This window comes from Oryctolagus cuniculus, chromosome 10 (assembly GCF_964237555.1).
Source record: "Oryctolagus cuniculus chromosome 10, mOryCun1.1, whole genome shotgun sequence".
In the NCBI taxonomy this organism is placed as follows: Eukaryota; Metazoa; Chordata; class Mammalia; order Lagomorpha; family Leporidae; genus Oryctolagus; species Oryctolagus cuniculus.
This window is the reverse complement of record NC_091441.1, coordinates 104226843-104238117: the sequence shown is the minus strand read 5'-3', so window position 1 is coordinate 104238117 and position 11275 is coordinate 104226843. Positions and strand designations below refer to the sequence as shown.

The 11275-nt window shown below is 50.2% G+C and overlaps 1 long non-coding RNA gene across 13 annotated transcripts in view; it reads left to right on the top strand.

Moving 5' to 3' along the window:
• Positions 1-523: 523 nt before the first annotated feature.
• Positions 524-11275, top strand: part of LOC108177076 (uncharacterized) — a 115428-nt gene continuing 104676 nt past the window's right edge. For 5 of the 13 annotated variants that reach the window (XR_011379256.1, XR_011379265.1, XR_011379263.1 and 2 more), the window contains exons 1-2: positions 526-847; positions 5201-5255. This is a non-coding gene — a long non-coding RNA (uncharacterized lncRNA). Of the gene's footprint in view, positions 848-5200; positions 5256-11275 lie in introns of all 13 variants that reach the window. The other 8 variants (XR_011379266.1, XR_011379255.1, XR_011379258.1 and 5 more) reach the window with 5 other exon arrangements.

Genomic DNA, 11275 nt, shown 5'->3' with positions numbered 1-11275 from the left:
TCGGCTCCCCCGGGGAGCGGGCCCAGGTCCCTCCGCCTCAGTCAGGGCGGCCAGGCACCCCGGGGCGTGGTCGGGGGGGGCTCCCCTGGACTTGGGCGGTGTCTGCAACGCGTCCCCGAGAGCTCCTCTCGGGAACAGCACGCCGGGATGTGCAGGGGAGGGACACAGCCGCTCCCAGGTGGCCCCGGCATTGATGGGCCACACTGGCAGGGCCCGTGCCTGCAGGTGGGGGGCGGGGCGCCCTGCGGCCCAGGGCAGAGCCAGGGCACCGGGGAGGCCGGAGGGTGGGCTGGGAACCTTGCGCGCCCAGGCCCCGCCGCACCGCGGCTGCAGGCAGGCAGGTAGTCAGTCCTGTGCCCCGCGCGCTCCCCCGCCTTCCCTGGGTCCCCCGGCTTTTCCAGGAGGAAGATGGGGTGCCCATCGCGGGTGGCGGGCGCCGGGCCGCCGCGCCGGGCGGTCACGTGCCCCCCGCCCCCGCCACTGCGGCGGGAGTTCCAATCAGAGCGCGCCAGGGGGCTCCTCCCGGGCAGGAACCACCCGGCTCGGCGGCGCAGGGTGGGCCGCCGTCACCTGACCGCCCGCCCCCGCCCCCCGCGAGTAAGGGGCGGTGGTAGCGTCTGCTCGGTTACAAATGGCCCCTCCCGCCCGGCTCGCCCGCTCGCTCGAGCTCGGCGCCGACCAGCCCGGGCGTGCTCCTGCTGCCGGTTGCCGGCTGCTCGCGTCCTAGCGCCTGGCTCCCGGGTCTGGCCACCGCGGACGTGCCGAGCACGCGTAGCCAAGGCCCGGCGGTCGGGGTCGCGATGGATGTCTGGGCGGCCGAGGAGGCGTGTGGCTCGTCCTCCTGCAGGTGAGTGTGCGGCGCGGGATGCTGCGGGGACAGCGCGGGGCACAGGCGGGGTCCGCGGACGCCAGTCCGTGCGACGCCCACCTAGGGCGAGTCCCATGTCTCTGGCCGCCTCGGCTTCCTCTTGCCGCTGGCTTGGGTCGGGGGTAGGCTTGGGCAAAAGCTATGATTTGGGGGCGGGGGCGAAATTCTCGTCTTGAGATACTTGACAAAGGTTGAAAAGACATCAGGTGGGCGGCGAGTGGCTGCAGCTGATGGAGGTGAGACAGGTGCAGGTGAGTGTGCCTGCCTGCGCGTGCGTGTGTGCGCGCGTGGATTTTCGGGCGAGCAGCAGCCCGAGAATGGGGCGAAGCCCCTGCGGCGGGTCGTTCCCTTCCCAGATGAGACGCGAGGGAGATGGCACAGCTCCGGGGTGGTCTCTGCAGGGGGAGGCCGGCGTGAGGGCGGGGGTGGGGGCGGACCGGCAGCCCCCAGTGTTTCTGCTGTGCCAGGGCGGTAGCGAGCGTGCAGGGGGCCCAGCTTGGAGCGCCTGAGGTCTGCAGGCGCCCAGACCCTGTTCCTCTCACCTTTTAACTTTCTGCCAGAAATTAGTGGAAAAAGTGCTGAATCATGCAAAAATACGTGGAAAATAACCTGCTTTGCGTTTCAGGGAAGTTTTTTCAAAGCTTCTGTCTTCATGCATTTGGGGCTGTGTGTTTTAAATCCAAACTGTAGGCACCGTTATTGAAAAATCGTATTTTGTGGCCATGCCCTTGGCTTTGTGACTGTGGGTTGCTTTGCTTTCTTGATGGTGAGTTAGTCATGCGTTGTTTCCTACCGCCCTCATCACCTTTCTCTCCCTCCTAAAAACAAACACCCCCACCCCCAAAAAAATAAAAAAAAAAACAAGACTTTTTTTTTTTTCTGGTGTGTCCATGATTGTAGGAAGCTGTTCTGAGACAGAAAACGCCCTCCTTCAATGTGTGCGGTTATGGCCAATTTGATTTGTCATGTGCCACCGAGGGGAATGTCAGGCTGAGAACATGCAGACAAGGAGAGAGAATGAAGCAGGAGTTGTCCGTTGAGGGAGGAATAAGCTGGAATCCAGCTGTGCTCATCACAGGAGCTGAAGGGTAGTGCTTCCACCCTGGATCCTCTGGAGGAGGCCAGAGGGGCAGTTTTTTGATGCGAAGTCCTGAGTCAGACCCCTACATAGCCTAAGGATGAATTGTAAAAAAACCAGGAGTCAGGATTAGTAAAATGGGTGTGTCCAGGCTAGCCCAGTTACTCGGGCTACACTCTGAACTGCTTGTTCAGTGGCCTGCTGACTCACCAGGGAACCGGCATAGCTTAGCATGGTTGGATTTTACTTGAAGACTTGAACTAGTTAAAAGAAAAATAGAAAAAAATTTTTAAAGCATCGAGAGAGGCAGCCTCTTCCCACCTCTTCTTCAGGGGTTTTTTTACCCATTCCTTGACTTGTCATCTTCATTGCGATCCCTGTGGTCCAAGCTTGTACACGGTATCTGCGGTTGTACACAGCGTATGTGGTTGCACACAAAGGTTTTCCTATAATTCTGAACACCAGAAGCAGCGGCACTTTGAACAGCATGCTAATGTCCAAGATGCTTGTGAAGGAGACTGGAGAACGGCAATCCAAAGGCTTAATTGAGTTTTCCTTGCAGCACCGACTCCGTGAACATAGCATGCAAGACCAGGGAGCCCCACCCTGTTTCTCAGCCTCTGCATGAAAGACCAGGGAAGGAATTCGACGAATTGCAGTGGTGCAGGGAGAGGCAGTGTGTGGGCTTGGCTGTTTCCTTTATCTATATACATACAGCGTTTTGGAGGGTTGGTTTTAAAAAGCACAGTGTTAACCCGTTTCACCTGTCCGCTTGTTCAAATGCCCATTTAACTCTGAAAGGTTGATTTTGATAGAAAAGGGGTATGAATCTAGAGGTGCTTCCGAATTTTAAGATCCTGCAGCTGAAAGACATGATTGAAAAGGACAGATTCCAAACCATATAGTGAAGCCCCCCCCCCCAAAAAAAATTGTTTTCACTCTGGTATTAATACAACATATTTTTTATAAAAGTGCTTTTTTTTTTTTGAAGAGGGGGCTCATTTTCAGGGGCTGCCTGGATGAAACCAGCCTTGGTGACAGACAAGCACCTGGCATCTCAGATCAGAGATGCATACTTGGAGGAAGACACAGATGTTTGCGTTGCGTGTTGGGTCCTCGCCGCCCAGCCATGTCACCACAGATCAAATGAAGGCCACTGTTGCAACAAGGCGAGGAGGTTGCCAATCTGATTTCCGCTCTCTGGACAAGAAGATGCTTTGAGCTTCTCGGAAGAAATCCTGAACCCCCAGTTCATTACCATCCTAGCCATGCTCGCCCGCAGCGTGTACTGCAGATGGCGGATCTGACCAAGTGGAGAGAGATGCAAAGACTTCATTTTTTCCTTTTTTTTTTTTTTTTTTTTTGCCACACAAAAACATTTTCAGAAGGATGCCCACTCCATGTTGCCCCCTGTTTTTATTTTTTTAAGATAATTACATCGCTTAAAGAAAACGATACTTTTCTCCTGATGGCTGGAGAGAATTAACCCCCTTCCAACCCTGAAAATACAGGCAGTGGAGCAGCATCCCAGCAGTTACTCTGGTTTGCAGAGACACCACGTGCAAACTGCACATGCTGTCCTGAACTAACCAGGTCAAGTTCACAGCTGTTGAAGCCCCTTGTGCTTTTTTTTTTTTTTTCCTTATGCTGTCATTGCCCCTCTTTCAAATCCACAAACCACACCTATAAATCCTAGCAAAACAGCGCCTGGTTAGGTAAAAATGCCTGTGATGGCGGGTTATCCTCTGATCGAGATTGATTTCCACGGCGGCTTCGAGAATCCGATTGGGAGGATGTCTCTGATGTCTTTGCCGAGAGGTCGACAGCCTGGTTTCAAAGAGGGATTTTTCCAGGGACACACAGTGATGATCATGTGAAGTTCTGCCCACTTGCGCAGTTCACTGCAGTGGGAGAAGCTTCCAGAACAGCACTTCCTTGGGTCCCAGCGTGCCGCATTGCATGAGGAACATTCCAGAACCCCCACCTTCCAGTGAAGGGCACGTGCTGGCTCAGCACACACCTGGACTGTTTTTCAGCCACAGAGATGGTGGCGATCAAATTCCCTGAGACTTTTTTGTTTTTTTATTCCCCGAGTTTCTTTTTTCTTTCTTTCTTTCTTTTTTTTTTTTTTTTAAGCTTAGCCTCGAAGGATGGAGAAGGGTGCCTGGCATCCGACTTCTGTTGGAATTGGCTTCCAACAATCGACCTTTTTCCATCTGCGGAAGTCAGGCTGCCTGGGTGTGGCCAGGAATTTTGGAAGACAACATCATTTGCTAAACCACTTAGGACAGGGCATGAGGTGTTAGCAACGTTGATGGTTTTACGTGGTTGAAATGAATATATTCATATGTTTTCGGGGGTGAGTGTTGGATTGAGGCAGGAGGGTGTAGGTTTTTTGTTTTGTTTTGTTTTTTAAAGCTCATTGGAGACTTGTTTAGAATTCTATGACATTAAACATGCGCGTGTATGTGTCTGCATATTCCAACAATGTGCTGGGTATGCACATTTTGCCGCATACACACGCATCCTACACAATCTAGAACTGCTGGTTGGGGTAGACAGCTCCTCATGGTGTAGTGGGGAGGGGTTTGGTTTTCTTTCCCGGTGGGTGTTGGGTCCTGACCCTGTCATGCTTACTTATCTTACAACATAGCACCACCAAGAAGAGGCAGTGAGTGAGTACGATTGTTTGTGTCAATAAGTAAAATACTTTTATTTTTGGTGAAATGTCACGTTTTAGAGTGTGAATTTATTTTTAAACATTTATGTATGTATGTATTGGAAATGCAGAGTGACAGAGAGACAGACACAGAGAGGTGTTCTGTCCACTGGTTCACTCCCCAAATGCCTGCAACATCTGGGACTGAGCGAGGCTGAAACCGGGAGTCTGGAATTCCATCCGGGTCTCCCACGTGGGTATCAGGGACCCAAATACTTGAGCCGTTGTCTGCTGTCTTCTCAGACTGGTTATCAGGAAGCTGAGTGAGAAGCATGGAGCAGCAGTCAGGCCTTGAACTGGCCCTCTGATAGGGGATATAGGTATTCCACATGGCCGCTTAGCCCGCTGCGCCACAGCATCTGCTAATTCAAAAGTCGTCTGTCCGTGTATTGGAGAACTGAAGCCATGGGGAGAAATAGTCTTTGTTTGCACATCATAATGCGTCTCCTCCTGTCCAACTACTGTACATCTTCTCTGCTGTTCGTGGAATTTGGCGATGAGCCAAACTAATGCCCTAAATGCGTTGATCTTACAGGTGCTCCTGTGACGTGATGGACAGATACGCGTTCTTCTGCCCGAGGGGTGCAAATGTAAGTTCAGCAAACCAAATAATTAAATACGGGTAACTCTGGGGGTCCATGCAGAGCAGTTCTTCTCTTTTTATCCCGTCTCCTCAAGACTAGCTTCATAAATAGGGGGCCAGAAGGGGGCGCTACATCCCCTGGGGAAGGGGTGGGGACACCTGACCCTAATGCGTCCCTGCCACGCGCCTGGGCAGTGCAGCTGTAGGAGCTCCAGCGTCGCCATTGACGGGCGGGATCTGCACCTCTCCCACCACCATCTTGTTCACAGTCGTAGATGAGGAACTGCTGGGGTCTGGGTGATGCAGAATTAATTGACAGGTGCCCAAACAGCGCATCCTTCTGGGGTGGCCGGGCTCAGGGGCAGAGTTCCCTTGGGCGGGATGAAATCCTACGGCTACCGTCCTGCCACACGCATGACCCAGCGCGCCGTAGCCCCACTGCTGACGGCCACACTGCTAGGCTCTGGTAAGTTCTAAAATGGCAAGTGCGAAGGTATGCAGGAGGCGGATTGCTTTTCACACAAAGCCCTTGGATAGTGTGAGATTTGGCCGATGTCCTGGGGCTGCGTCTGCCTCCTCCACTTCACGGCTATAGGGTTCTTCCAAGTGTGGCTCCTTAACGCAGGGAGCTGGCTGTTCTCTGAAAGGGATTTGCTGCTGGCCTACACCCCTCCTGCTCCTTGACAGATCTCAACATGTAATGTAGTTTTGCACAATTCTCAGGCATTCATGTGTTTATACAGTTGGAGTGGGAGCGGGGAGCAGGCAGGCTCTAGACAGCTGCTTCTTACCAGGAACAACATCTCCTCTTTGCTTCTCTCGACCCTGGCTGTGGTGCCATCCTGTGTCCATCCCCTTGCCCGAAATGTGGGTTTCCATGTCTTTCCATCCATGTGAGCATGGCTTCCATTTTTGGGTCTCTGCAGAGTTCGTGGCTAGAGCCCCTAATAGACTTTGAGCACAAATAGTATATCGATCTGTTGAAATCGCGTTTGAGCTTGGCTGCATCTACATAATGGGGTGTCATTCGGGGAAAGATCTTGTAATAAATGGCTTGGGACTTAGATTCATGAGAAAAATACGTGTCTCGGGCAGCATGCAAAATATCATGTTTACTGTAGCATTGCAGGCTGGGCCGCCATCCCGGCCATCGGGTGGCTGTGGAATGGCAAAGGCAGGGTTAGAATACCAAGATCCTGGAACCTGCCTTTCTTTGTTTATATGGGAAGCGTTTTTGTATACTCCATGGAGTATAAACATCTTCTAGGGCCACAGCCAGCAAGAAGGATCTTGTCTACCTGAGGAATTCCGAAATTGCAAACAAATCTGTTGAAGTTGGTGTATGTTTAAAATCAGCTACTGATTTATGCAGTCCATATTTTTTTAAGTTTTTACCATGTGCGTATCAGTGCCTAGACTCGCGGTATGCAAATACCGTTTTCAGTGTGTGTACGGGAGAGCCCAGTGTATTTAGAGAAAACCCTGTTTTACATAAATTATTTTTAAGAACAACTGAGCGGAGGAATAGCCATGAGTTGGGAAAGCCAAATTTTTTCCACTTTTTTAAAGTTCCCAGTGAATAATAAGCGAAACACTCACATCTCGAACATTGCATACGCGATGCTTTAAACCTGCTTTCCATGACACAGCAGTGATGGGATGCTGCGTATTTCTGGGAAAGTGATACTTTGGGTGACTTCAGCTGATTCCGGGGCAGACTCCCTCCCTTGCTGCCGGTTATCCGGGCAGGAATCTGGCCACGGAGGGGATGTGGCCTCCCTGCCGCATTCGCTGTGGTCCTGCTCCAGCCACGGCCCTGTGGGGCGCGTGATTTTTCCAATCTGCTGGGTCAACTGCATCCCAGCTTCCCTCAAATTCTTCGGCTCCTGTGAATGAAGCCAACCAGCTCCGGCTAATTAGGTTCTAATCGCTTTGACATTGCACCCTGCACCAGTGTCTCCTAGTTCCATTGCCACCGTGAAGATTTGCAAAAGTGCGTTTGCCAAAGTTCTCACCGTTTTTTGCCTTAGACCCTATCTAATATCAGAAGGATCATCGACTCGGCACAAAGGATGCACAAAACAGGACGAGAGAGGCTGTTGCGATAGGAAAGACACATCAGGCCCTGAATGTCGCTCTTGCCGGAGCGAGAACTTTTGCCTCTCTTCATCTGCGTGGCTGAAATGCTTCTGATTTCTTTGTTTCTTTACGGTTTCTGATCAGCAGGAGGAGGAAATACACAGTTGGGTGAGAAACCAGGAACATTTGAGAGCTAGCTGGATGCAAAGGTTCAACAATACGTAATCGTATAGTGATATCTTTTAGAAGTAAAATCTTAACCCGTGTTTTCCGTTTCCTAAGAAATCTTCAAGAGATTTATGGAAATTTGCATTATGAAGAGGCTAGGCATGGATTTAAATTTTCTTTTTGTACCAAAATACAAAATCTTTCCATTCTGTTTTTTTTTTTTTTTAAGATTTATTTATTTATTTGAGGGAATTAGACAGAGACAGAAGGGGAGGCAGGCAGAGAGAAAAGTCTTCCATATTCTGCCTCACTCCCCAAATGGCTGCAACAGCCGGAGCTGGGCTGATCCGAAGCCAGGAGCCAGGAGCTTCTTCCGGGTCTCCCATTTAGGTGCAGGAGCCCAAGGACGTGGGCCATCTTCCACTGCTTTCCCAGGCCATAGCAGAGAGCTGGATTGGAAGTGGAGCAACAGAACTTGAACAGCACTCAGATGGGATGCCGGCACTGCAGGTGGTAGCTTCACCCACTACGCCACAGCGCGGACCCCTTCATTCTGTTTTTCCATGAAGTTCTTAAAGTACCCTCATATCTATACCGTTTTGTGCCAGTTAGACAGTATTTGTAGTACATGGCTTTTTGCACAAAGAAAGACAATCAAATTGGATAGCATATGCTTGGGAAATTATGCTGTTGAGGATTTCGCAAACGCTAGCTTACATAAGAACTTAAATTCAAAAATTAGCTATTTGAGCTTCATTAATTTTTTTGCATACAGAGAAATGTACATCTACAAATCTTAAAACTGGGAATTATTGGAAATCACTAATAAAAGGGGAAAATGAAATCACAGGGGAGGGGCTGGCGCTGTGGCGTAGCGGGTGGAGCCACCCCCTGTAGTGCTGGCATCCCACATGGGTGCCGGTTCCAGTCCCTGCTGCTCCACTTCTGATCCAGCTCTCTGCTATGGCCTGGGAAAGCAGGAGGAAATGGCCTAAGGCCTTGGGCCCCTGCACCTGTGTGGGAGACCCGAAAGAAGCTCCTGGCTCCTGGCTTTGGATCAGCACAGCTCCAGCCGTTGCGGCCATCTGGGGAGTGAACCAGTGGATGGAAGACCTCTCTCTCTCTCTCTGCCTCTGCTTCTCTGTAGCTCTGCCTTTCCAGTAAATAAATAAATCTTAAAAAAAAAAAAAAGAAAGAAAGAAAAAAAAAAGAAAGAAAAAAACGCTCCAGAGAGATTTGCATGTGAAATCCGCATTCATAGGCCTTGCTGTTAACCTAAATTTTGGATCGTTTTCCTGACTTATTTTAATGCTATGACAGTAGAAAGCGTAATATGAACTAAGAAAGTGCAGGAACTATTCTGATTCAAAGAAAAGATTCTGATTCAAAGAAAAGAATCTCACGCCTGGTGCGATAATAAAATACTCAGTTTGAATAGATTGCTTTGTACTGGTTCTTAACATCTCGCCCTGAGAATGTTTAAAGACAAACAGACCCAGATTAAGTACAAACCTTGCATGCATAGTTCTTATCAGTAGAATTAAAAACAGCATCCAAGAACCCACCAGCTTGATAACAGATTTTTTAAAAAAATCATTTTTAAAGGTATTTAAGAAATTTCAGTAACGTGTAGTGTACCATTTGACAGAAATGGACATTGAAGTTCCTGGGGTTTTGATTTTCAGGCGAACCAGGGCAAGGGTTCGAAATGACTGGAACACCTGTTTGTTTTGTTTTGTTTTTTTTTTTTCTATTCTCAGCCGCCAACGACAGCGGCGTCTCCTTCGTTAGATGCAGCGTATTTCAAGTTCCATTCATTTAGTGAAAGAACAGCATCAGGGTGTCTTGTCTTACAGCGATGATTTAAGTAAGAACTGGTCGGATGGAATGAATTAAGGATAATATGCTTTTTAAAAATAGGTCATTGTTCCGCTTTAATAAAAAACACATTTGGGTAAAGAAAAATGGTAGCGTGTGTACTAACTTGATCATCAGTGAAGCTGTAGTTAGTATAAACGACTTTTAATACAGTCAGCCTTACTGTTAATAAAAAGTTCATTCTCAGGTTTAATTGCTTGCTAAGAGAAAACCCCCCGGGGTGATCTGCTTATGGCACGACACTGCTGAACTTTGGCAAAAGGGAAATCAGGTAACACAGGAAAGACCTTCCTGTACCCCCAGCTGTCTTTTCAGGAGAGACACCCTCTGGCTGGGGGCGGGGAGACTTGGGGGTAGCGGGCAGCTTATCGAAGGTTGGTAGATTCATACTATGCAAGCAAATCCATAATAGAGGTGCGTGGTTCTGCTGGACTCAATACCAAGTGATAGTTAAATGTGTGCGCCACGTCCAGTGAGCCGTCCCATTTCTGGTTCACAGGAAACCTCGTACCCACATGGGTTCCAGTGTCCTGGGAAGAAAGCAGGCAGCTCGACCTGTCCTTGCTTGGCTTCTGTCGGAGATACACGCAGCCGCACAAGCAGTCGTCTTATTGCTAGGCTGATCCATTGTGGTTGCGCAGAAACTTGGTGGGAAAGTAATGGGTGGTGTGCTCTTGGTGTGGCTTTGGGGTTTTTGTGGGGAGGGCTTTACGGCAGATTTTTTTTTTCAAAGAGTTTTTTTTTTTTTTTTTTTAAGATGTATTTATTTGAAAGAGTGAAAGAGAAGGAGAGACAGATCTTCCATCTGCTGGTTCACTTCCCAGATGGTTGCAGTGGCCAAGCGGAAGCCAGGAGCTTCTTCTGGGTCTCCCACGTGGGTGCAGGGGCCCAAGTCCTTGGGTCATCCTTTACTGCTTTTTCCAGGTGCATTAGCAAGGAGCTGGATTAGAAGTGGAACAGCCAGGACTCGAACCTGTGCCCACCCAGGCTGCCAACGTCACTGCTTAACCAGCTGCTCCACAATTCTGGCCCACAAGATTCTCACTTTTAAAATAATGAAAAAGAAAAAAGCAGTGAAAGCGGCTGACCCTACCTTCAGATTCAGCCTCCTCCATTGCGATGTGGCCTGGCTCACTTTGGTTGTGCTTGGTTGACGCTAACAGGAGACAATGGGAAGGAAGTGACATGGGACCTGCAAAGCCAGTGTCTGAGGGACCGATTTCATCTCATCCAAGCAGAGGCGATGCCTGGCCTCTGAATTCTGTCCCCAGATGGTTGAAAAATCTGTGTCATGGCCAAAGTTGTCCTTTGTCAAGGTGGCCACAGCCCTACCGTGATCATCGTTTCCCGAATGGTGCTCATTTTACACACACTTTTGCACGAGTTCACTTTTCTCTCCTTTTCTTGAAAAGGCTTAAGATAAGACTTAAACTCATGAACTTGACTGTAGATCCACAGTCTCGGGCTCTTCCGCTGTGCTGTAATCCCTGGAAATAATTGGGAGACGTGAACTTCACCGGGGCTGCAGCCTCACAGATTCTCTCAGGAGTGCACCTGGGACGCTGGGCGAAAGCAGACAGGCAGACCGACACCCTCTACAGCTAGGATGTCAATGAACAGTAAGAAACCATGCAGGGACAGCGCTGCGGCTCACTAGGCTAATCCTCCGCCTTGCGGCGCCGGCACACCGGGTTCTAGTCCCAGTCGGGGCGCCGGATTCTGTCCCGGTTGCCCCTCTTCCAGGCCAGCTCTCTGCTGTGGCCAGGGAGTGCAGTGGAGGATGGCCCAAGTGCTTGGGCCCTGCACCCCATGGGAGACCAGGAGAAGCACCTGGCTCCTGCCATCGGATCAGCACAGTGCGCCGGCCGCAGCGGCCATTGGAGGGTGAACCAACGGCAAAAA